At 40.0% G+C, this 27,558-nt stretch overlaps 2 protein-coding genes across 3 annotated transcripts in view; one reads left to right on the top strand and one right to left on the bottom strand.

The window, feature by feature from the left end:
- LOC135707339 (uncharacterized) overlaps nt 1–27,558 on the top strand; it is a 386,083-nt gene that overhangs the window by 297,083 nt on the left and 61,442 nt on the right. The gene's annotated exons all lie outside the window — the stretch shown is intronic.
- The window catches only part of LOC135707343 (matrix metalloproteinase-2-like), a 961,657-nt gene that overhangs the window by 132,950 nt on the left and 801,149 nt on the right, over nt 1–27,558 (bottom strand). The window lies entirely within an intron of this gene.

Consider the following 27,558-nt stretch of genomic DNA (forward strand, 5'->3'; position numbering starts at 1 on the left):
GCCAAACAACCTGCATGCCGTATCGAACGACAACGGCCAACGATGCGTGAACTTTGCAGCCTCTCGGGGTATGGTAGTTCGAAGTACCTTTTTCCCCCGCAAGGATATCCACAAAGCCACCTGGAGATCACCTGACCAACACACAGAAAACCAAATCGATCACGTTCTAATCGACGGGAAATTCTTCTCCGACATTATCAACGTCCGCACGTACCGCAGTGCGAACATAGATTCGGACCACTACCTAGTTGCAGTATGCATGCGCTCAAAACTCTCGACGGTGCCTAACACACGTCGAAGTCGAACGCCGCGACCCAACATTGAGCAACTACGGGACGCCGGAGTTGCCCAGGACTACGCGCAGCAGCTGGAAGTTGCACTACCCACGGAAGAGCAGCTTGGCGCAGCTTCTCTTGAAGATGGCTGGAGGGACATCCGTTCAGCCATAGGTAGTACTGCTGCAGCGGCACTAGGTACTGCAATCCCGGACCGAAGAAATGACTGGTTTGACGGCGAATGCAAACTGTTAGTAGAGGAGAAGAATGCAGCACGGGCGAGAATGCTGCAACACCTCACGAGATTGAATGTGGAGCGATGCGGACAAGCGCGGAACAGACAAAACTCGGTTTTCCGAAGGAAGAAGCGTCAGCAGGAAGACCGAGATCGCGAGGCGATGGAAAATCTGTACCGCGTAAACGACACACGGAAGTTCTACGAGAAGCTAAATAGTTCGCGCAAAGGCTACGTGCCGCAAGCCGATATGTGCGAGGACTTGGACGGTAACCTTCTCACGAACGAGTGTGAGGTGAGAAGGTGGAAGCAGTACTATGACGAGCACCTCAACGGTGAAGCAGCAGTAAACGAAGGTGGCACGGCAGACGACAGGCTACCGGACTCCGATCTTCAAGAAGTTGAGGAGGAGATCAGTCACTTGAAGAACAACAAAGCAACTGGTGTAGATCAACTACCAAGTGAGCTATTAAAATACGGTGGTGAAGCACTGGCTAGAGCGCTGCACTGGGTAATTGCCAAGATTTGGGAGGAGGAGATATTACCGGAGGAGTGGATGGAAGGTGTCGTATGCCCAATCTACAAAAAGGGCGACAAGTTGAATTGCTGCAACTACCGCGCGATCACACTGCTGAGCGCCACCTACAAGGTACTCTCCCAAATTCTATGCCGCCGTCTGTCACCATTTGCAAGAGAGTTCGTGGGGCAATACCAGGCGGGATTCATGGGTGCCCGCGCTACCACGGACCAAATTTTCGCGATTCGGCAGGTTCTGCAGAAATGCCGCAAATACAACGTGCCCACACATCATTTGTTCATCGATTTCAAATCCGCATACGACACAATCGATCGAGATCAGCTATGGCAGATTATGCACGAGTACGGATTTCCGGACAAACTGACGCAATTGGTCAAGGCAACGATGGATCGAGTGATGTGCGTTGTTCGAGTATCGGGGACACTCTCGAGTCCCTTTGAATCTCGAAGGGAGTTACGGCAAGGTGATGGACTTTCGTGTCTGCTGTTCAATATCACGTTACAAGGTGTGATCAAAAGAGCTGGGATAGACACGAGTGGCACGATATTCAGGAAGTCCATCCAGCTCCTTGGCTTTGCCTATGACATTGACATTACGGCACGGAACTTTGAGATGATGGCGGAAACGTACATCAGACTGAAGGCTGAAGCTAGGCGGATTGGACTTGCCATCAACGCATCGAAGACAAAATACGTGAAAGGAAGAGGTTCTAGGGAAGACAATGTTAGCCTCCCACCCCGAGTTCAGATTGACGGTGACGAAATCGAGGTGGTCGATGAGTTCGTGTATTTGGGCTCACTGGTGACCGCCGAAAATGATACCAGCAGAGAAATTCAAAGACGCATTATGGCAGGGAATCGTGCCTACTTTGGACTCCGGAGGACGCCCGGTCGAATAGAATTCAACGCCGCACGAAGTTGACTGTCTACAAGACGCTGATTAGACCGGTGGTCCTCTACGGCCACGAGACCTGGACTATGCTGGTGGAGGACCAACGCGCCCTTGGTGTTTTCGAACGGAAGGTGTTGCGTACCATCTACGGTGGAGTGCAGATGGATGACGGAACGTGGAGGAGGCGAATGAACCACGAATTGCACCAGCTGCTGGGAGAACCATCCATCGTCCACATTGCAAAAATTGGGCGACTACGGTGGGCTGGGCACGCCGTAAGAATGCCGCACGACGACCCAGTGAAAATGGTTCTAGAAAGCGACCCAACAGGAACAAGAAGAAGAGGCGCGCAGCGGGCAAGGTGGACCGACCAAGTAGAAGGTGACCTGCGGACCCTTCGCAGACTACGAGGCTGGCGAACTGTGGCCATGGATCGAGTAAATAGAATGGAGACGACTTATTCGGACAGTAGAGGACAACAAGGCCTTAGCCTGATTGGTAAGGTAAGTAAGATTGTTTGGAAAGCATCTAAAAGTTGATTCTTTGAAGGCGCGCTGGTTAGTTCATTGTCAACAGTTTCATCTGTCGCTGAGTGATTTTGAACATCGATACTGCTGCTAGATGGCTGATCGTGAACAATTCTGACTATGTATGTCATCGTCAGTCAAAGTCCTCCTTCACAAAGGCCGTCGTCAAAAGTCACGTTGTCTGGAATACACAAATTTCATAAATAATATTATTGAAACATTACATACATGTTTCTACCTCCAAATGAATCTAAACCTTTCTCAGTGAGCATTTTAAATTTTCGAATTTTTCGATTATGTCCAGTTTATTCTGTAATTTTAATGCTTTTCTAGTTTTTGAACTCATTTTTGACAGTGAACTGAAAGCGAAAGCAATGCACTTTTACTTGTCACGAACTTTAATGCATCTGCTTATTGACAAAAATTCGTAAGTTAAACTCTACGTGAAAATCTCGTTCAAGTGGTCTAAATTAAGTTTAAATGTAGGCAAATTTGGTATATGTGTAATATCTATTGTTTACAGATGATATCCAGACCGTATGAATTTAAGAAAAATAAACAATACCGATGGTTAAATTTTGAAACAAAAAATCTACGACCAAAAAAACGTCTTTTATTAAATCTCTAAATTTAATATTGTCTACGGCTATTAAACCACTCTGAGATGCAAATAGATGAGATGAAGAATGTCGCAATAGAGAATGACAAGTACGGGTAAAAAGCAATGATGGTGTGTCGTTATGGAGAAAGGTCGTTATAGCGAAATGTCGCAATACAGAAGAGGATTTCTATGATAATTTGAAGGGACCTGTGAAAATGTCGTTACAGAGAGATTTGTCTCTATACAGATGGTCGTTATAAAAAGCTTCTACTGTAGTTTTATTTTAGGATAGGTTTTCTAATAAATTTTAGGCTTTCTACTTACAATTCAGTCTCCGTTCATGGTTTTTTTGACTAGTCACAACAGAGTACTGTTGTTTAGTTATATAACAGTTACGTGTTCAACGCTTCATTTCTATAACGCCTAGCTAGACTATCAGCAAGAAATGATAATGAAAAAGAAGCACGCTTAGAAGGAAACGCTGGCTGTGGATCTTCTCGTCGTTGCTTTGCTCATCGCTTTCAATGTAAGTCATGTCGATTTTCTAGTTAAACGAAACCTCATTATGGCTTTCAATCCCCTTTCACGAACACTCTATCACCGCTCTTTCAATTTGTTTAAAATGCGTTATGTCCCGTTTTCGTTAATTTTTTTACATAAATATGTGGATGGAAGATAAATTAAACATATTACGTGTAATTTTCAAGTGTTTTCACGTGAGAAATGCTTTAAATATGTAATTTCATTTTCCGTCATATACGTCATGAAACCTCTGTTGATGTGTTTCATGAAAGAGCAAACTATCAAAGTCGAGCGCTCTTTCGCTTATCCGTTTCACCGAAGCTTGAAAGGAAGACCAATGGAGCGACGGGAGAAAGAGAGACAAGCGATTGAACATTTGTTTGTGCACGCCGACTGAGGTTCTAGAATGCTGCGAAGCTGTTCGACTTTAACAGAAAAAGAAAGCCAGCAGTCTCTTCGTCGCATCGATTTGGTCGATTGAAGCTGATATTGTGACGCCCTGGCTACGATTACTGGTAACCGGTACAAGGGGCTGTTGCGGTGAACAGGTACTTTTTGAAGCCTGAAGTTCCTCGTGTGTCTTTTTTTAGTTCACTTGGCAGCAAGAAAATTCCATTGGAACATTATCTGAATTTTATTGAATTTGAAAGTTCTGTCCGAACTTTATTTGAACATTATGGAACTTGAAAGTGGATTATATCTTGGAATGTCGAACTTTTGGTTGCTTGAGATCCTTGTGTTCCTTTTCCTTGATCCGCTCTCTACCTGTTGATAGATTGTAGCCCGTTATCTCGAGTGAGCGGCGAGTAATTGGCCCCTTTTTTTTCTAACTCTAGGATTGTAAGAAACATAATTATGTTTGGCTCCGCAAAGCTTCCGCATTTGAGCCTTGAAAAATAAATGAATTGCAAAAAAAAAAGACACACATGATTGAGAATTAATCCTAGGATAGCACAGTCCTTAAGTGAATCATTGAAATCGCTTCCTCCGCAATTCAAAAACTCTAAATCTTTCATCTACAGCGTTACTACGAAGCAATCAAGTTGTATGCAAATTTATCCCACGTCGGGTCCAATCGTGGGAGCAATTCTCACACTGGGGCTGTCTAGCGAGCGAGAAATGGGAGCAAAAAACACAGCAAAACCCCCTTAAGGCATGTGAAAACGATTCCATTTCTTCGAATTTCAACCCGAGCTGCTTTCCAGATGAGTTGTACGACGGACGGCGGGTGGTGCAGCAGAACACAACAACCGAAATCCAAATGCATCAGTTTCGGTCTGCGTGGGTGTGTGTGTGTGCATGCGTGCAGGGTGAATGTTGTTCGAATTTGCAATAATTTTTCAAATTCGTTTCCCTTCTTCGTTCAGATGGTTTCGGTAGTTCAGCTCCGGGCAGAACTTGTGCAACCGAACGGAACATCTGTTATTGTTTGGCAGCACTTGGGATGGAATGAGGATTCTCACATTGGAAATCCCACTCACTGATTGCGGAAACTGCCACACCTCACCGCCCCATCGTGCTCAGTCATCCATGGGCAGCAGCTTTACTTCCAATCACAGATAGGAACTGGAAGACACGATAGATTGTTTCCAAATTCCCCTCCTCTCTTTCGTGCAGAGAAAGAAACAATCTTCCTGAAAATCTACAGCGGAACGAACGGAATGCTTCCTTTACACATTCCACCCCCTCTCCTCCGGTGAACGACGACGGTCATGGTGATTCCTGTGTGGAAGACAAACTACGATCTAGATTGTTACGGGAGATTTGTAGTTCAGAGCTGGAGGGTGCAATCGATGCCAAACTGAAATTCGATGGCTTCAGCTGGAATTATTCACCATGCGTCTCCACCGAAAGTCCAGCACCAACTACGACGCGTCCCAATCGGAATTTCAATTAAAACTTATGTTTCCCGAATTTCAAAACTTTAAAGAAACTGCTGCGAAATTCCACTCAACACGTTCGGAAACCGAATTATCACCTCAAAGGACAGAAACAGGAACCGAAAACTTTTCCCCCGTTCAGCCTGGTTTTCTCACCTTCGTCATCGCTGCCGCAAACGTGTGTGTGACAAGTGTTATCCGATGTAACTTTTGTCGCTTCCGGTTCACATTTCAATTACTATATCCGGTTGGCGGGCGTGGGTCCATAGGTGCATGCGTCCCCGTCGCAAATCACATCCTTATTCGAACATGCACACACATCATCCCCTCACAATGCACCATTACCGTTGCCGTCGCGTGATTGTGGAGGAGAGAGCAAGTTTACCAAACACGGGAAATCACTTTTCTTTCGCTTCACGCCCCCGGGTTTTCAACGTCACTCCAGGTTTTTGGATTTTTTTTCTTCTTCCAAGGTACGTCCATTTCTGCGCCCTTCAGCCAACAACGTGTGGAAAGTTAAATATAGAAAGCAAAGTTTACTCCCCGGTGATGCCGTTGTGCTAGCCGGCTTGGTTAGTAGGGAATCTTGCTGGAAGGGTAACTTTTCGCTTTTTTTCGCTCGCTAGATTTTGGACAAACTAGTTTTGAGTTTGCCCTGGAGAACACCATCGCACATCGAAGTACCTACATCGTGTTTTTTCGGGAATGTTTCTTGGAGTTTCTGTTTGAGGCTGGGCTGAGTGAGTGTGAGGTGGTGGAACGAAGCTACGGACGGAAATGCCATTTGTTACCCCTTAGGGGATTTGTCAACAGCAGGAAGCAGTGAGCAATGCTTAAGCCTTCGGGGAAGAATTTGTTTGTAAGCTGGACGGAAAGTCAAAAGAAATCGGTTTCGGTTGGGATAGGAAGGACGAACAGTCGAATGGATGTGGTTCTTTGCTGAATGTGTTTAGGTGTGTGTTCAGTCAACTCGATACTGATGGAACCATCGACTTATATAAATAACACGTTGAACAGAACAGCACAGCTGTGGAAAATCACTTGAAGTACCCGGAAAATATTTGGTATTTGAATTGGAAAACATTGTGTTTTGGACAGAATTCGCTGCGAGTCTCAATCCGTACATAGAGGGCTAATCAACTTTGAATTGATGAAGAAACTAAAATGTTCGTATCACGATATTGTGAAGCGAAAATAATGGATGGGCTGGATACATGCAAACCAAACACCATATAAGCGCATTGGGGTGCTTCATTTTGATAAAAAATATTTGCAATCACTTTGATTCATAACCTCAAAGTATAGATTTTTGCAATGAAAAATGGTATAAGGATTGACGAAGGCTTAAGGTGAATCGCTGTGACATCCTTATTCTCGAACACCGAACCAATTTTCGAGATTTGTGTAATTGAAAATTCGAAGTGGAAGTGCATGTATAGCTTACGCGGCGGCCATTTGTGGACTCTACAAGGAATCACCTTAAGGGTCGTACAACATGTTTAAAGTTTGTATGCTATTACCTCATGTTGTCAATCGAAGCAAAATAGAGCAGTTCCAGGCAAATAGCAAAGCAAATGAGTTTTAATTACTTGATATATTTTTAATTACTAGATATAGCATGTAATTTTTACTCCATTCGTAGCTAGAACGATTTTTTTGGAAGAGTGTTCAAAACGAACTGTTACCCCACGTTTCAGCAGTGGGGCAAAAGTTCTCAAACTAAATGGTCGTTTTAGAGAAGTTTTGCTCCTAAAAATCATACCCCATGATGGTATTCGGAAGCTTCAAGTATTATTCGGGTGAGATCCTTCCTTTCTATTTATTTAGTTCGTAACATTATGTTCCATATAAGTTTCACTAATACAGTACATACTAAGAAAACAAATTGAGCAAAAGACCGTGGGTTTATTATCAAATTCCTCAAAAAAAAAACAATCATTTGCTTTTGGTTGCATCACCTGGTTGAGGCGTATCCTAATACTCCCAATACTCCAACTCCGTAGTACTTATGAGGGTGTCACTAACTCGGTGGCCTCTCGTTGAGTAAGTACTACATCAACATTTCCTTTTCTATCCCTAGTAACGGTAAATATAGGCGTGGCCGGGAATAGTGACAGTAATGCTTTTGGTATTCTTGTTTAGATTGGAAATAATGTTAACTTCCTAGCATTATTCCTGAACGCAGTCTGACTAAGAATTTCAAAAGAGGCGTGAGTGTTGCTAGTATCCGAAGTGCACCATAGCAACGCTGACGCTAACGCTAATGTGTTTATCGGAATTACATATAAAATCCTTCTCAACAGCAGTTGTTGTCGACGTCGGTAAGATCGCCGCTGGGATCGAAATCTAGTGACATCAAGTTGAACGGGAACTTGATCGTAATTTTTCTGTGATTTAAGGAGCTCGTTGGCCTTGTGGCGGCCGATTTTGCTTACTGAGCAGAAAATCATGGGTTTGAACATTTTAGGTTTAATTCTTTCTGCCATTGATTTTTTCATCGCGTTTTAGCCTGAAACAATGTGCCACTCGATAACATAGTTCTAGAAAAGAACTTTAGTGCAAGTGATCGAGTAAAATGCATTTCAAAGTGTTTTTTATCAACATCCTTTTCGTCAGAACTGTTATTAGGCGATTGGCAAGTTGGCCCGATGATTCTGATTGGATTGAAGGCGGATTGTGCAAGAGTTTCTTTGAAGATCCGACGGAATGGTTTGAAGTGTTGAGCTAGAACTAGGAGATGCAACAGTCTTCCAAGTTTTTGCTTCACGGGCAAACCATCGTTCATTTGGTGAGATCGTTCCTGTTTATATATTCACCTGTTTCGGTTTCTACAACTTTGTCTTAGGCATCATTTCGAAGAGCCGCTTTCGAGCTGTATTTTGATGAGAAATCAAATGTCGGGTGCGCTATTGTCAAAGGTTGGGATCGAGTGTGTATGACCAAGTTCCAACATAGATTTGCCAATTGGTCGGCAAGTTTGTCATCCTACTGCTTTTTTTTGGTTTTAGACGTTTGATGTTTTGTACCTTAAAGTTCAATTTTTGTGATCATGATTTGCCTGAAGAATTTTTGAACTAGTTTCGCAATAACCCGGAAAAGCACTTGAGGAAAATGGAGCATCATTTAACTTTTTAGATTAGATTAGATGCTCCCAACGACCAATCATTTATAACAACAGAACGTACGGTACGAGATGTCCACGTTTCATCCATTTATTGGATTCTGAAGTATCGTGTTTAAATCTTTGTTTTAAACAGGCCCGATGTTTCTGAATCATCTTGTCCCTTAAATGCTGCACAGTAGGCCTGACCGTTTTGATATATTTTGCGCATCTCTCATGTACAAAATATACCAAATAGACAAGTAAAAGGATGGATGTATTTATATCATTTTCCAGGATGCTTTCATGAACTGGCTGCGTTGGTGTTAGATTACATTAAATTAGATTAAAATCATTAAATACCCTTATGTCCTTATGATAAAGAAACCTCATGTTCGTGTCCAGATATTTTCAAAACTTGACGAACAACGTAATCCATTTAAAAATAGTGTCCTGAAAAAAATCTACGATTTACAGAAATCTTCGATTAGCTTGAGATCTTTTGAATATTTCCTGACAGCGAATCCAAACACATAAAGAAACTAACTGTACAGACAAAACGGTTGCTACTACTACCATGACAAACTCGCTCTGTAACATAGCTTGATCGAAGTGGTAGAAGGATAATGATATATTGCTTGCCTGCTTTGTTGCAATGTACACGGATGAGGACATAGCTTGATTTGAATCGAGAAAAGACATCACAAAAAATTCCCATTAACACACGTGTATCATTTTCGGCTTTACTTCGTGAAGCTGCTTGACAACAATTTGCCCCGAGTGAGCTGTGTCGCACGAGCTGCTTGTCATGAAAAAGAAGGAAGAATATCATATCATTATTGCTTTCCACTTCTGACGTAGCGTTACCATTCGGTTCGTTGATCGCTTGTCATTTTGTCCTTGCTTCCTGATCATCTTGCCGTTTTGAGGGACGTTATTTGTAATTTTGAACAATTAAAGATCTTCAGACTAATACTTGATCAACGTGAAGTCATGATCAAAATATCTAGAGGACTTCACTGATATATTCGTATATCTGGAGATGTTTTGAATACTTTCTGCTGTCTAGGGAGAGTATCTGAAAGAGTATACTGAAACTAATTCCACAGAACAGCTACACAATTCCCTAACAGTTTAGAAAATTTTCTCAGCTACTTCGAAGTTCTCTGAACTTCTCCAAATTTTCTCTGAAGCTACAAATTTTTTTCTTCAATTTTTCTTAATTCTACGAAGATTTAAGAACATCAATAAACTTCTACGAATTTCTGGAAAGAACCTCATATTTTTCTACCAATATTCCTGAAAATCTGGAAAGTTCCTTTGTGAGGTTTTTAAAATTTCCGGAAGTTCGTTGAGCTTTTTTGAAGTTAGATCTCCGATAAACTTCTAAGAAGTTCATCCAACTGAAACAAAGATCTTTGCATTTCTTTGAAGTTTGCAGATCGTTTACGAAATTGTTTTTTTTTATCTAGTTCGTTTATTTGGAAGGCTCAATCGCGTTAGCTTTACGGAGACGATAATTCATTGTTCACTGTGTGTAACAAAATTCACTTAATTCTATGTCTAGTAGGAGTTGGACCGATTACTCGCGGCTTACTCGAGGTTAGAAGGGTACATTTTTGAAGGATAGGATCAGGGGAGGAGCTTGGGGTAGGGTTTCGTTGTCTCATCAGAGCGTTGTCGCCAGTATGAACGGTAGTGCTGTTCTAGCTTCGTCCGGAGCTCGACCGGCTATGGTGGGTGACCAGTGGGCGACGATGAGACTCATCGAGACGGGGGGACAAGACAAACAAAAACTAATAAAGAGAGACAACGAAATTGTTTGATTTTCTTAGAAATTCCCTGCACTTTTTTCAAGATACCCTGCACTTCTATGAAGTTTTTAGTAGTTCTTCGAATTACTACGTAATCCGCAAATCTTCTACAAAGTATGCTGCACTTCTACCATGGACGAACACTAAGACTATGGGGTATCGAAGAAGCAAAAAGGAAGTACCAGAGCTTCGGTCCCAAACTAATTGAAGTACCCCTCGAAACGTAGGAAAATCCACGACTCCTTCTTCTTATTCGCATTTCAAGCTAATTGCTTAGTGCATATTAGCTTATTGCGTGCTCTCAACTTAGTGTTCCAAATGCACTTCCTCAGTTATTAATTGAAAGCTTTCGATGCCAATTACCAATGCATGAATTTGTATATTGTGTGGCAAGCACAATGATACTCTATGCCCAGGGAAGTCGAGAAAATTTCCAACCCGAAAGATTCCCTCGATTGTACCGGGAATCGAACCCGCCACCTCCGTCTTGGTAATACCGTGCCTTTACTGACTAGGCTATGAGGAAAATCCACGAACCCCTCATTAAAATCTGTCTAATTTATAGGGCGAATCAATACAAACTCAGATTCTAATAAGACAATGGGGTACGCTTATAGATGTACTTGGGACCAATGGGCTAGTCAAGTAATGAGTCAATTTAAAATCGTTAGTATCAATACATTGCTTCTACATTTCTCGTTGATTCCCGCTAGGTTGCACGCACTAAATTTCCGGAACTTGATCGGAAAACCCCAAACTCGTCTATAGCTCCCTCATCCACAAAGTTTTCAGCAACGATTCCAAAGTTCCCTGAGTTTTCTACGAATTTCTATGAAGTTCTTCAAAGTTCGCTGAATTTCTACTAAGTTTTCCGAATTTCTACGACACTTCCTGAATTCCGTGGAAGTCCCTGAAGTTTCGCGAAGTTCTCTGAAGTTGAAGAGAAATGCCTTAACTAGAATAAATTTCACTAAAATTCTACAGGGTTTAACCATAGAGGTAACTCTAAGACTAGAAGGTCCGCAATAAGTAGTACTAAAATTTTGACAAGAATAGGGTACTTAAATCGATTTGCTTGAGATCAATAGGCTAGTCATTTACTAGTAGTCAAGTAGTGCGCCAATTTAAAATCGTTAGTTTCCACAGGTTGGTTTAACGGAGTTCAACAAGGTTCACTGAACTGCTTTAAAAATGTCTGCACTTCTACTAAGTTCACTGAATTTCGGTGAGCTTCTACAGTTATCTGAACTTCAACAAAATTTCCTGGACTTCTGAAATGTTTCCTGAACTTTTACAATGCTCCCTGAAGTTATGCGAACTATCCTGAAGTTTTACTATATTGTTTGAAGCTCTACAACGTACCCCAAACTATTATGAAGATTCCCAAACTACAAAGAACTACTCTGTTCGCACAGGTGGGGGAAAGGCCAGAGAATACCTTTTTGAAAGCGAAACTTCGGTTTTGCTTTAACGTTCGGTATTCTCCGGCTTTTCCTCCCACCTGCGCGAACAAAACTTCAAAATTTGGAGATTCTTAGCAGCGTGACCTCTTCCTGCAGTTTTAGTTTTAGGTTAGCTTGTAGATCCTCCTTCACTAGCTGGTAATGCAAATATTTGGAACTAGCACTACCTAATATAAGTATTTTTTTTTGTTTATAATGCGTTTATTTTTCCAGGCTCATTTGCCGTAGCTTTGCGGAGCCGATATTCATTGTTTAGATTACAAAATTTCTTAAAACTAACGTTAGTAAAGCGGGGGCAGATTACTCGTGACTATCTCGAGGTTAGGGGTAACAAATTGTAACAAATGGATGGCAGGGTAGGGTTTGGGAACACAAGGTTTTTTCGAGCAATGTGCTCTTGATCTCAAACTAAGTGACCAACTGATGAAAATGACAAACATGGGGGTACACCGATGGGAAGCTAACAGCTTGGGGGAACAGCAGATGACACTAACTACTAAATCCTCAGATCTATCCGTTTTAAAAACACATAAATTAAATTTAAATAGTCGAGATCTCGGCTCGCCAAGATGTCTCTAACGGGCCGCATAGGTTGTTTTCCTCGGGCCCTGAGGAATACGGATAACTCGGATCTAGTAACACAATGGAGGGTGCATGACCAAAGCACATGGTCGATATCGTGAAAGCCACTACCACAAGCGCACAAATTGCTGCCTGCGATCCAGATTCGGAAGAAATGCGAGTCTAACGAGTAGTGATTGGACATGAGCCTTGACATGACACGTATTAAGTCACGGCTCATGTCCAATTCTTTGAACCACGGCTTGTTCGATACCTGTGGGAAAATAGAATGTAACCATCTTCCCAGATCGCTCTCATTCCATTTTTGTTGTCAGTTGGTGAGGACTTGCTGACGGGTAATTGAGAAAAATTCTGCAATGGCCTTCCATAGCGCCCACCCTGGCCAATGAGTCCGCTTTCTCATTACCCGGAATTGAGCAATGAGATGGGACCCAAACTAAGGTGATAGTATAGGAGCAGTTAGATAAAGTACTCAATTTAGCTCGGATTTCGGTCAGGAAATACGAGGAGTGCTTCATCGGCCTCATTGATCGAATAGTCTCCAACGAGCTAAGGCTATCTGTAGAAATAAAATAGTGATCAGATGGTAGTGAGGCAATTTGCTCTACTGCGTAGAATATGGCTGCTAGTTCCGCAACGTAAACGGAACAGGGTTTTCGCAGTTGATATGAGGCGCTATGAAATTCGTTGAATACTCCAAATCCAGTGTAAGAGTTTATAGTTGACCCATCTGTGAAAAAAAAACTCTTATTGTTACTGACATAGTGGTACTTGTTTGCAAAAATTAAGGGAACAACCATCGACCGATGGTGATCTGGTAATCCAATCTATAAGTATTTAATAACTTTAATTTTCACTATAGCGATAAGAAAAAATATACCTACTGCCGACCACGATGCGAACCTTTTATCAAAAATAAATTTTCTTCCCCGTTTCCCTGTCGCTTCCGTTGACAGCTCGAGCCACCAGCGTCGACGACTGTCAATCTCATTGCAGCGGCACTTTTACAGCCGCCGCGATCCCTTTGGAAACGTCGGTTAACAGGATGACCAGCTCATCGAATCCTGCATCGGCATACTCTCAAGTTAAACGATTTTCCTTATTTTTCAGGAACTTATGTAAATTCTCAATTTTATAAATCTGAACGGTGCAGGGAAAAAAGGTTGAAATAGAGATACATTGAGAATGATTGCTAGTCCCAAGCAACGTTTATTGGTTCTCTATGCAATTACAGCTAATGTGGCAATAACAGAATTGCATCCTCGGGCGGTCAATCATGTTCTTGTGCTCATGCTCATGCTCCAGAAGTTTTTACGACATCCCGTAAGTTTTGCCCAACTTCTTTGATAAGTCTATTGGATACGTAAGGAAATGTTTTCAGAATTCCACGGAAGTTTTTCTTGGCTTCCTTATCCTTTTTAGTGCATAGGGGTCATTTTTGGCTGTTTAATTTTTTTTCCTACACGCTATTTCAAAACTACCCAAATTTGGGTAGAATGCATCCAGATCGGAAAAAACTGAACCTACTCAAAATGGGTAAACTAAGTTCGGGGTGACAAGTTGACCAATGAACAAAGTCGATCGGATTAATGTTGATGTTGTCAATTTGTCAACTTGTTACTCCCAACATAGTTTACCCATTTTTGGGTAGGATCAGTTTTAACCGATCTGGGTGGATTCTACCCAAATTTGGGTGGTTGAACCTGCTTGACAACGGGGTACTTTGTATAGGAGAAAACAGCCCAAAAAGCTCCTCGGGGCAAAACGCCTGATGCGATGTTTCATAGCTTTCCCGTGTTTAACCCTTATATTGCTGACTATGGGGTACCCGGATACCCATTTTGATATTGGAATTGAAATAAAATCAGGTACGTGATGTTTATCGCTATGCAGCTTTCTGACATCTTGTAAAATGCTAACACAAACGATTTTTTGAAATTTTAAAACATGTGGGTGAAGGAGAGGCTAATCAGGGGCCATGTACTATTTTGTGCCCCTTAAAGGCTTTTTACGAAGCTCAGACAATTAGATTTTGGTTTTCTCTGCAAAGTTGTAGGTTTAGATAAGTACTGAAAGATTCTAGAATGGATCACCCAAAGTCCCTGGAACAGGTTCCGGAAACCTCGAAGGAAGTAGCCATTCTTTGATTTCAACAGCGCCAGACGTGCAGCTCATCAAAAATTTTATAAATTGATGACCATGCCATTAGATACCATGCTAATTGACTAGATTGTCAATGGCCACCCAATGTCCCTGATACCGATTCCGGAAGCCTCGGAGGAAGTGGCCATCCTCTAATTTCAACAAAAACTAGCCATGCAACATATCAAAATTTTCAGAATTTTGATGGACATGTCATTAGAGGCTATACCAAATGACAAGAGTGACAATAGCCACCCTATGTCCTTGGAACAGCTTCCAAATGTAAATGGTAGAAGTGGCCGATCTCTGATTTCAACAAAACCGGACGTGCGGTACATCAAAATTTTCAGAAATTCATTGACAATTCATTATAGACCATGCCAATTGAAAAAATGATAATGGCCACCCAATGTCCGTGGAACAGGTTCCTCTAGTTTCAGCAGAAGCTAGGTATGTGGCATATAAAAAAATTCAAAATGTTATGGTCATGCCAATTGACATGATTTACAATGACCCAATGTCTCTGGAACAGGTTCCGGAAGCCCTGAAGGATATGGCCAAGCTCTAATTTCAACAAAAGCTGGTCATGCGGCGTATTAAAATTTTCAGAATAATATGGAAATGTCATCAGTGACCATGCTAATTGACAAGAGTGACAAAGACTATCCAATGTCCCTGGAACAGATTCCGGAAGCTCTGGAGGAAATGACCATCCTCAAATTTCATCAAAAACTAGTCATGCGGCATATCAAAATTTTCAGAAATTTATGGACAATTCACTATAGGCCATGCCAATTGACACTAGTGACAATGACCACCCAACGTCCCTGGAACAGGTCGCGGAAGCACCGGAGGATGTAGCCAATCTATGATTTCAAATGAAACCAGGCATATCAAAATTTTCATAATTTGATGGCCATTAATAATAAATATTTTTTTAAAACTCATAAGCAGAAATTTTGAAATGGCTAACAAAAATCGTAGAATATAAATTTATTAGAGAAAATTTGAAATTCAATTCTTTTGTCGAAACTTGAAATTTTTCGTAGAAAACGAATATTAATGGCTTATTTGAAACTTGAGCAGCTCATGCTTGTAAATTCGGGTGAAAATTGTGGTGCTGAGATTCACCACTTCCCCGGGGCTTCCAGAATCTGTTCCGGCTTTTGTCACTCTTGTCGGTCAGTATGGTCTCTAATGATATGTTCATTACATTATGAAAATTTTGAAAAGACTATGACTAGTTTATGTTGCAATCAGAAATCAGCAGCTTCCCCGGGGGCTTCTGGAACCTGTTCTGGGGTCATGGGCTCTTATGACATGTGCACGAAATCATGAAAATTTGGATATGCTACATGACTAGTTTATGTTAAAATCAGAGATTGGCCTCTCCCTTGGGGGTTCCTAATCCTGTTCCATGGCCATGGGCTACCACTCTTGTTAGTTGACATGGTATCTAATGACATGTCCATGACATTCTAAACATTTTCAAATGTCGCATTATTAGTTTATGCTGCAATCAGGAGTTGAAACTGTTGACATTTTTTTGCTACAGTTGCTTGGTTGTCGTGCACGACAGCTTGTTTATATTCGTACTCACATGCCCTACTGTTGTCTCTTTTACACGGTAGGACAATATTCAAGTAGAAAGAAAATTATCAAATAACTATCATATGACATGTGTGATTTCGTTCTTATTCCTCGATTTGGTGTAAATTGAAACATTTCTGATCAGAATTGTTATTACTAGGACATCGTTGCTTGCTATTTTCAGAATTCACACAAGCACAACATCAGTAGCTCTTATTATGAGAAAAACTAAAATACATACATTCGTGACGATCTTCGGCGATAGTGTCGTATGACAGAGCCTGTCATATGACATTTTAGTTTGGTACTGTAATTTGATAGCTTGTTTTGCAAGTGTCAGAAGTAAAGGCAGTCGATTATCACAGAAAATGTGTCGACTACCATGACCGCTTACAAGACTGGTTGCAATCATAAATCGGCCACTTCCCTGGGGGCTTCTGGAACTTGTTCCGGAGTCATCACGTGGCCATTGTCAATCTGCTTAGTTGGTATGGTCTCCAAAGAATAGTCTATGTTTTATGTTGCAATAAGAGACTGGTCACTTCCCCGGGGCTTCCGGAAACTGTTCCAGGGTCATGTCCATGAAATTCAGAAAATTTTGATATGCCATATGAGTAGTTTTTGTTAAAATTAGAGATTGACCACGAGGCGTCCGGAACTTGTTCCAAGGCTATCGGTGGCCTTTGTCACTTTTGTCATTTGACATGATCTCTAATGACGACATTCTCAAAAATTTTGACATACCGCATGACTAGATTATGTTGCAATCAGAAATTGGCCACTGCCCCGGGGACTTTTGGAACCATTGTCATTCTACTTAGCTGGTATGGTCTCTAAAGAATAGTCTATGAAATTATAAAAAAATTGATGTGTCACATGACTGATTTCTGTTTTAGGGCCATCGGATGGCCTTTGTTACTCTTGTCAGTTCACATGGTCACTAATGACATGACCGTGAAATTCTAGAAAATTTTTAAATGCCGCATGACTACACAGCAAAAAATTCTGAATAATAATTGTGATGTAACCATTAATTCTCGTAAACTTGTGTTTCATTTCACGCAAACGAGCAACTTGTAAACAATATTTTTTACAAATATGGGCCTTTGTATACAATATTTACAACGTTTCATGAAATGTCTCAGAACAGTACACGATTTATAATGTAAACTTAGATGATATGTGACGCTCCTTTTATGTGCATCATATCAAACAGAAATTTACACTACTTTTTCGAACTGTGAGGTTTACGTTAAAATCAGAGTTTGACCATTCCCCGAGGCTTCCGGAACCTATTCTGGGGACAATGGGCGGTCTATTCCAAATTTTATGTAGGCCATATTTTAGTTCTTATCTAAACCTACAGCGTTGCAGAACATTGTTTGGTTCTATCTTATTGTCTGAGCTTCGCATAAGCTTGGGTACCCGGGTACTCCGTCATCCTTTTACGGGTGGAAAAATCGTTACGCACATAAGAGTTAATTCATAAATTTGACAAGCCACAGTGCTAGTTTAGTAGTTAATTTAGCATTTGTCCCCTGGTCTACCCTAATTGTGCGTCGTCTACTGTTTGCTTTTCAAATGATGATTTAGAATCTGCTCCGAAAACTCCTTGAATATCCCATCAAAGTCTACTGTCCCCGCTCTAGACACTGCCCTGGACTTGTACCCACCCTTTAAACCCTTATTATTTTAAGCATAACACATCATAGTACCATGCACACCCTCCCTTCAACAGTCAGCCGTTGCCCAAAGCCAGTCTGCCTGCTGTTCGCATGAAATCAACATCACTTTTTTCCGCCTGGAGAAAAATCCCCAACGTAACCCAATGATAATGCATCACCATCAACAGCAAAGCACGACACTCATTTTCCGTTTTTGAATTTTCATTGCTTCATCATCATAATCATCACATCATCTGACAGGCAGCAACAACAACAGCGACAACGACAACGACGACGAAGACAACGACTGCAAACTTCCTGGTTTGCGCTGGTAGGTTGCTATTCTCAGGACTAGAGGACAACGGAGATGAGATTTTTGCTTACTCTTTACTCCACTTGGTATCACTATGCATCATTCTCAGTAGGGTATGGCGTCAGGGAAAGGCTTTTCCCTCGCCACCTCCCCCTATGCGAGAAGGTGTCACTTTAAACCAGGCGAGCGCTTGCGTCTGGTGTAGGACATCTGCAATGTAAAAATTCTATGGAAGGCGGCGGGGTAAATTGAGTTGATTTAGAGCGATGGTGGAGCGACGAGGAAAATGCATAATGCATGTTGTGTATATGGATGGGTTTCGTGCCTGTCCCGAGGGCCATCAACCAACGGTAGCAACAGAAACATACGCCTGCAAGATATGCAACGTCTGCCACATGTAAGAAAGTGCTTCCTCTTCCTTCAGGCACAGTCGCAGGAGCGTCCCCAGGCCGTGTCGGGAAGATGTTATGCATGTCTAATGGTAGACGTGCAGCGTCGTCCTCTTCTGGAAGGAGAAAAATTGCATGTTCCGTCGAAGGTCTTTTAAGCGAAGTTCATATTCTTTTCATGAATGCAAAGAACATGACCTCAAAAATTTCGAGGTTGGTAAATCAAGCTGAACATTGCATTAGGTCCGAAGCAACATTGATCGATTCTCTTTCGTTAATAACTTGAGCACATAACCGTTTCTTATTGTGTTTGTCGTAGTATATGCTAGATAAAAGTCGACTAAGAGAATCTGTCAATGTTACTTAAGACCTAATGCAATGTTCAGCTTGAAATGCTCAAGTCACCCTCGTAGGTGGTTTAACGTCATTTTTTTTATTCGGTTACTTCCCACCATGTTCTCACATTTTACAGTCTTTTAGCCAAACCAAAGTGACAAAGCACTGCCGGAACTGGTGGCGAACAAAAGATGCGGAATGCCAGGGGATGATGGTGGGCAAAACTCACTAAAAGACGGAGATTGCTCATCATCATCTTTGCCATCGTTATCAGTCCCGTCTGCTGCTGGTGCACGGGGAGCCAAAGCCGAACAGCAAAGAATGGCATAGCAAGATGCATAAAATTAAATGTCTTCAAAATGTTGCATTCTGCCCAGCAGTAACAAAAAATCAATTTTCCCATCCATGCGGGACATTGTTTGAAAACATGCAATTTGAATTTTTCATCGCTGTGCTCCAAACAGGAAAACTGTCAAAATCTCGTGCCCTTCTTGGCATCGTCAACTCACCGCACCGACCGCCGCGGCTGCCACTATTAGTCCGTGGTGAAAGTGGTGACAACGACGTCGACGGCCGTGAGAAAAGACGTCAAAAAATTTTCCCAACGAAAGCGGAACCAAAGTGAAGCTGTAAAGCTTTTGCTAATGTTTTTCCCATTTTTCGCCCTGGCGAAACTAGCTGAGACGGACGGCGGGAGCGTAGGACTTCCGTTCTGATGGAATGACGAAGCGAAAAACTTCCCCGCTTGGCTCCGTAGAGCCAACGAAAGACCGCGGGAATGAAAACAATTAACTGTTTTCAACATTCAATTTATCAAGAGTTGATAATTTTGCTTTTTTTATTATCGTTTTCGTTTTCTGAAAGCGCATGGTTGACGTTATATGGTTATTTTTTCCGTTCCGATAGGGAGATTTCAGAGACTTCCGAGACGGGCTTGATGGTAGTAAGACGACTTCCGATGGGCGATGGCATGCAGCAGTTTCATGGTTGCTGCGCTGGAGAGAACAGAAGGGCGAAGAATCACTTGACTAGATTGTCTTATCAATTTGGTAAATTGGTTTTCTTCAGTGTAACTCCCGGGCTGGGGAAGAATGAGATTGAAATGGCGCGGAACGACAGTGATGATGGTTGGCGTTTATTGGAGGTAATTCCACTTGATGTATGGGCCGTTTTAAAAAGAAGCTTTTGTGAATTTGAACAGTAACATAACCTCATTACTCGCGGGGTTGAGTGGTTTAAATACATTTATAAGGATTTCATCCACTTACGGGCTTCAAGGCGAACGGTAAGGATACTTTGCCGGTGAATACAAGCTTTTCGTTTATCAATTCTCAATTTAATCAATGAATTGTTTGATATTCAAGTTCTAAAGAGTAATGATTTATTTTAGCGCGCTGTTGATCAAAGTAGACTCATGCATTAAAAATAATCCCACCAATTGAACGATATCATACTCTTTTGAAGCACTACATTCAAAACGGTAAATTTATATTTTTACTAGAAATACTCAGAGGGTTTTTTTTAAAGCTTTATTAAAGAGATTTTTAGTCTAAGGCTAGTTCATCTCTAAATACTCAGAGGGAGAGATAGGCGGAGAAAACAAAATACAATTCGGCAGCAGGGATTTGTTCCTCAATTATCTTGCAACCCTTGCTAGAAGCTAGCATTTCAAATGACTTGTATTTTTGATTCGATTTACGTGCAAAATAATAATTGATTGCATCGCAATATTTTGCACATTTCTTGGTGCCATTCATTAACCAACGAAGATCAATTAATCAATAGAGTTAGAATATTGTTTTTGATTCCAAAAACTACACACTTAGAAATACCTAATTTTACATGTGACGGAGTCCATCTTTGACATAAAGCATGAGACGTAAACAAACATGTCATGTAAAATTAAGTGCTCTTAGACTAAAAAATCGTTACTCGACGAAAAGAACGTTTGATTGAGCTGAACTTTGCGTCTATTATGACTAAATTTTATGTCAAAATTGACGCTCGTATATGTCAGTCACAGATAATCTAAATTTATATGAATTTTTTTAAGTGTGTATTTGAATTTGAGAAGCACACAAAACATAAAGGTGATTGAATTTCTGTTCGATTGCAATACTCTCAAATTTATTCTAGTAAGAATAAGAAATCCTTGAAAAAAATCTAATTGGAATGTTCGATTGGCTCAGATTTTGACAGTTCATTTGGCTCAAAACATTCTCCCCGCTCATCTCTCCCTCTGAGTATTTCTAATTTTTACTGGGTCCAGCGAAAAAAAAAACCTGAAGGGCAACGAAAATTGTGATTGTTTACCATTTAATTCCACTTAGTAAACGTGTTTCGACTAAGAACGATGTGCAGCAGGATGGGTCAAGTTTACATGGTGGATCACAACCCACTGCTCATTCGATGCGTATTGAGATCCCCAACAACGGTGCACAATTTGAGTGAATTGGGGTATGTTCTGGATTTGTGGGAAAATGTGGGATTTTGTATCGGAAAATGTATGGAAAATAACGCGAAACTCAGTATAGCATTCCGGAATATAATGTTGCTGCGTGTTTATCTTATTCTAGACCCCTCTTTTCCAACCGGTGGTCCACGTGAAAAACACATGGTACACGTGAAAAACACATGGTATTTTCCTCGTGCTCATGTAAGATTTCTTATGTTTCTGAAATTTAAATAAAGGGCTTGGTACTTTGATGAAGTTTCGGAAATTCCATGAGATTCTTGGAGCTTCTTAAACATTCTTCAATTTTCATGAAACAAGTTTATTTATTTTTTTTTTGTACTACCCTGAACTAAATAGAACTGTAAAAAAATTCTCGAAGCTTTTCTGAATTTTATTGAATTGACCGGAATTAATTGGAACTTACGCATACAAATCCTCGAACTTCCCTGAAATTCTGGAATTTCTTGAATTTCTCGAAGTTATGAAGTAATTGGAAGTACCGTTAATATCCCTGAAATTCCCTAAAGCTTTCCAGTTTAACTTCTTTGAGGTACTTGGAAGTTCTTTAAAATGTCAATTCTCCTCAAGTTATTTCAAAATATCTGAAATTATTTTGACTTCTCTAAAGCTTTCTGAATATCCCTGAATTTCTCAAATTTTCTTAAGGGGGGAGTACACTTAGATTTTTCAAAAAAAAAATGCATTTTTTTTGGCTTAAAATGTTCCTTGGGATGTATACATTAATTTAGAAAAGACTCCAAGTCCGCCAGAATATTCCTTGCCGATTTACGAAGCGATTTCCTAAAACATGTACCGGCGCGCTGAGAGAGCAATTTTATCTTTAAACGCGTTTATCTCGAAACGGGGTTTTTCAAACTGGCGTGGGAAATAACTCTAACCAGTTATCATCAAATTTGGATATCGCCTAGGTTTTCTTGTTCATAATTAAATTCTGCTTAGAAATACGTATCCAGATTTTCGATTTTGTCAAAAATGGATTTTTAATCCACGATTTTGTAAGCATTTTTAGGGTGAAAAAAATGCCTTTTTTTTCCTAAGGCCACAACTTTTGAAAAAATTAATATAAAAAAATCGGAATACGTATTTCTAACCCAAATTTCATTACTAATCAGGATTTTTGTTCGATTTATGTTCCAGGATTACATGGAAAGGAGTATTTTCCCACACCGTTTTCCAACTTCCGCGCGAGGACGCCCGCGCGACCTGGTGCACCGTTCAAAAAAATACAAATAGAGTGGTATTGAGTACTTGGCACTGATGAAGTCTGCAAGAAGTAGACGAAATACGCGTATCTGTCAAAACATAAGCAATTATAACGGAATTTAAAGGAAATAAACCAACCCACTCAAAGCTCTTCATATAAATTGTAGTTCGAAGGATGACTAATAAATGGGTTATAACATATTTGCCCTCCCTGAGTGTTTTATTGCTTAAAAAAATTATCGAAACTGCCTTACTTTTTGGACGTTCAAAGTGTACTACCCCCTTAAAAGTTCCTGCAGTTTGCTGAAGCTTTTGGAATCACTTTAAAAATCCTGAAGTTTTCCTGAAGTTCTCAAAAAATTCCAGAAATTTTGCGGAACTTTCCTTTTGTTCCCGCAGTTTACATATGAAACTTTCCTGATGATGTTCCTGGAATTGTTCAGAAATTAACGGAACTGCCCAGAAGATCTTTAAATTTCCCTCTAAACATGGATCTTCTGTGTGGTTTTCTTAATGTTTTTAAGTTCATTCCCTGAAGTTTTTTTTACTATCCTTAAATTTTCGGAACTTCTTGATGGTTTTCTCTATTTTACTGAAATAAATGAAAATGCCATAAAGTTCTCGAAACGAACCTAACGTTTTAGGAACGTCCCTTAAGTTCTCACAGTTTTCCGGATATTCATGGAACTGCCCTGACATTTTCAGAACCTACCCGAAGTTCACGTAACTTACTCATAGGTCTTTAAGCTTAAATTTTCCTGAATTTAATGGAACCGCTCTGAAGCTCTTAATCTTCGCTGATGTAAATTTTGCTGAAATCTATTAGATTGCCCTCGAGCTGTCGAAACTTACTCTTAAAGATCTTTTAACTTCCCCATATTTTTATCTATCAGAACTTCTTAAAGGTATTAATTTTTTTTATGATATTAATAGATCTACCGTATTAAATTCGACCAACCGGGCTTGATAGATTCACAAGCTAAAATATGTAATCTAGTAATCCAGATGGGCATACGAAAATGCCTTTATGCATTTTGGGGCGCAACTTTTATAAGATGACGAATTGACCACTTTTATGGATGTTCCGGATCTCCCAGAGGACAGTTTTGTGACCGCCAGTGTGCGTATACTGGTCCCAGATTCAAATTAATTCATGTAGCATTACATCTTCCGAAGGCCCATTTCTTGAGTACCTGGGTCTGTAGTTGGATGTTAACCTTCAATCTTCAGTCTTCGTGGTTAGGTATATCAATATTGTCAAAAAAAAAAAAAACAGTCACGAAATTCTGTGATCAATTTCAGTTCGATGTTCGATGATAAGTTTAGCAACCATCGGTGCGAAAGCCGAAAACGTAAATTTACAATCGGCACTGGTCAAAAAAGTTGCTAACTAAAATAGCAATGGCTAAAGTTGTCAAACACAGCCCGAATAGCAACGCATTGGTGCAGGTGCTCTGTGTGATCATAGGGTACTGCTAATTCAATGCTACTTTTCACTAATCGCAAATTTCTGTTCAAGTATTGCTTCTAATGATGAGTAATAGTAATAGCGATATTATATATGTAAACAACGGTTACAGTACCAATCACAGCAACATTTTAGGCCATCGGAGCATAAATCGACATAACGACCAGGACAACATTAACAGCAATAGCAAAAACAACAGTTCCTATCAGTTCCACATCAGAAATCATGGCAACCCCCGTTTTCTTCCACCTGATCGAGAGCTTCTTTTAGCAGCAAAAAAAGTCTTCTACAGACCGCCGCGCCGGTTAATTATCAACCTACGATGCAGTTTGAAAAAGGGGAAACTATAAACCCATACCCAGTAAGCGGTCTTCCAAATTCACATGGTATGGCTCCGGGGAATTCTTCCTCTACACACTTAGTTTTTTCTACCGAGCTCGGCTGTGCAAATCTCGGCAAAAAAAAGTGTCTCTGAGATCTCAGCAAAAGTGACATTTGATTGCTGAGTCTCGGATAATGCGTAGCTGAATCTCAGCAAACAAATGAAATGTTTGCTGAGATCTCAGTAAAACTTTTTTTGCCGAGATTTGCACAGCCGAGCTCGGTAGAAAAAACTATGTGTGTACATCGTGTCAGTCGTGCACATGTAGACATGCGTGTTTTCGGCGCAACTGACGCACTCATCTGAGGTAGAATATGACAACACAGCTGAGCCTGAGGATCATGGCATCTCACATAACTTGAGGGATGTCGGGCAGTATGCAGCAACTTCACCCCCTGACCAGCACGACGTAAGTGACCATGTCGCTAGTTTATCAAGTAGCTCTTTTTTAAATGAAACTACAGCCTATTGCCAAAATTTTAACCGTATGCGTAGTGCGTATAAAATAAATGAAATTCAAAATAAAATAAGCGGCTGCACATATGATATAATAATTGGAACAGAAACTAGTTGGTCTGAAAGTATTAATAGCAAAGAGGTCTTTGGTAGTAAATTCAGTGTGTTTCGATGTGACCGCGATTTATCATTATCAGGTAAAAAATCAGGTGGTGGTGTACTTATCGCTGTGAATGCTACATTTCAAGCTGAACAAATTGCTAGTGAAAAACATACAGAATTTGAAGATGTGTGGGTTAACATTTTAATAAATGGTGAAGAACATCTTTTCGCTTCTGTCTACTTTCCTCCACACATTTCCAAAAAACCAGCTTACGAAAAGCTTTTCACTATTGCAGAACTGAAAATTCAAAGAGAAGATCCAAGAACCAAAATTCATATTTATGGAGATTTTAACCAGAATACTATTAATTTTATTCAGGATAGTGATAATGATTCTCTGTTGTTACCAATTGTAGGTGAAAACGATACTTTGCAATTCATCTTTGATAAAAGCAGCCACTTAAGACTTCATCAAATTAATCATGTTCGTAACCAGTTCAATTCCTATTTGGATTTTATGTTTACTAATTGTACAGAAGATTTTTGTATTGTAGAAGCAGCAGTTCCAGCTATTGAATACTCAGTGTTCACAGACTCGCATAGGTCACGCCCAAGCGTTGTTGATTTTGAATTAGTTTATGATTTTAAAAATGCAATTGTTCCTGAATTTCCCAGCAGACTGAATAACATAAATTGGCAAAACCTTTTAAAAGATGAAAATAACATGGACAAGGCTGTTGACATATTTTATACTAACTTATACAATATTATTGAAGAATTCGTTCCTAAAAGACTAAAGAGAATAGTGAACAGCACCAAATATCCTGTGTGGTATACACAAGAAATCAAAAATATTAAAAACAGGAAGCAAAAAGCACACAAGTTGTATAAAAAGGTTAAAAAAGCGCAAAATTTAGAAAAATACGTTGTTATTTGCAGAGAACTTGAGGCAGAAATATCGTCAGCATATGCGAATTACAATTCAAGAGTAGAGAACAATATAAAATCTGATCCCAAAATGTTCTTTAACTTCGCGAACGAAAAAATGAAGTCATGTACATTCCCATCACGCATGCAGTTTGAAGAGTTTGATAGCACTGGTAGTGAGGATATTTGTAACCAATTTGCTCGCTTTTTCCAAAACATATATAAGAAATCCAGTAATGCTCTAAATTTGACCTATTTTTATTACCTACATGAAGGGGAAAATGACGTATTAGTTAATAATATCACTGTTCAAGAAATTTTTATGACTCTTGAAAGTCTCGATGCCGGCAAAGGACCTGGTCCTGATGAAATACCTCCATTTTTATTGAAAAAATTAGCAACTAGTTTTGTTAAACCATTGTTTTGGCTTTACAATTTATCTCTCAAAACAGGTGATTTTCCAAAAATTTGGAAGAAATCATTTTTAGTCCCAATATTTAAATCTGGCAAACGGTCTGACATTAAAAACTATAGAGGTATTGCAATTATGTCATGTATTCCTAAAATGAAGCAATTGTTAACCAGAAGATATTTAACCAGGTTAAGCATCGCATTTCAAATAATCAACATGGTTTTTTTAAAGGTCGGTCAACGTCTACTAATCTTTTGGAATTTGTAAACTGTTCTATTGAAGCAATGCATAGAGGCAATACGGTTGAAACCTTATACACTGATTTTAGTAAGGCCTTTGACAGAGTAGACACTCCCTTACTTCTTTTTAAATTAAAACGTTTAGGTATAACAAGTACACTTTTAAAATGGATTGGATCATACTTGACAGAAAGAACACAGATGGTCCGCTTTAAAGGAAAAATATCTTCGCCAGTTAATGTTACCTCGGGAGTTCCACAGGGATCTCATTTAGGTCCATTATTATTTATTTTATTTGTGGATGACGTGAAGTTTGTGTTGAATCGTTTAAATGTGCTCATATTTGCTGACGATATGAAACTGTTCATGGAAATCTTTGACAATTCTGATTTGCTACATTTTCAAAATGAAATTGATGTTTTCTACAATTGGTGCGTTAAAAGTCTGTTGGACATTAATGTTAAAAAATGCAATATTATATCTTATTCCAGAAAACACACTACTCTAGATTTTACATGTACTCTAGGAAACCAGCTGGTTGTAAGGTGCGATAAAATTAGGGACTTAGGAGTAATTTTAGACTCGAAGTTGACATTTGCAGATCATGTGAATACCACAATTCACAAAGCAAATAATATGTTGGGATTCATAAAAAGATTTAGCTATCATTTTAAAGACCCATATTCCATCAAAACACTGTATATAGCTTACGTGAGATCAATTCTCGAATATTGCAGTGTGGTTTGGGCTCCATACCATGAAACTTATATAAATCGTATAGAATCAGTTCAAAAACAGTTTTTGTTATTTGCTCTTAGGAAACTAGGTTGGACCTCTTTTCCCCTTCCTTCTTATGAGTCCCGTTGCATGTTGATAAACATTGAAACACTTAAGAAACGAAGAGAAATTTCCATGATTTCCTTTGTTAATGATATTATCTCACAACGCGTAAATTCAGAAAAAATATTAGCAAGCTTAAATTTTTACGTACCATCACGCATGTTAAGAACTCGAAATGTATTTCAACTGTC

This window comes from Ochlerotatus camptorhynchus, unplaced genomic scaffold (genome assembly GCF_037179485.1).
Source record: "Ochlerotatus camptorhynchus isolate MF236.1 unplaced genomic scaffold, CSIRO-AGI_Acam_v1.1 ptg000308l, whole genome shotgun sequence".
Lineage (NCBI taxonomy): Eukaryota > Metazoa > Arthropoda > Insecta > Diptera > Culicidae > Ochlerotatus > Ochlerotatus camptorhynchus.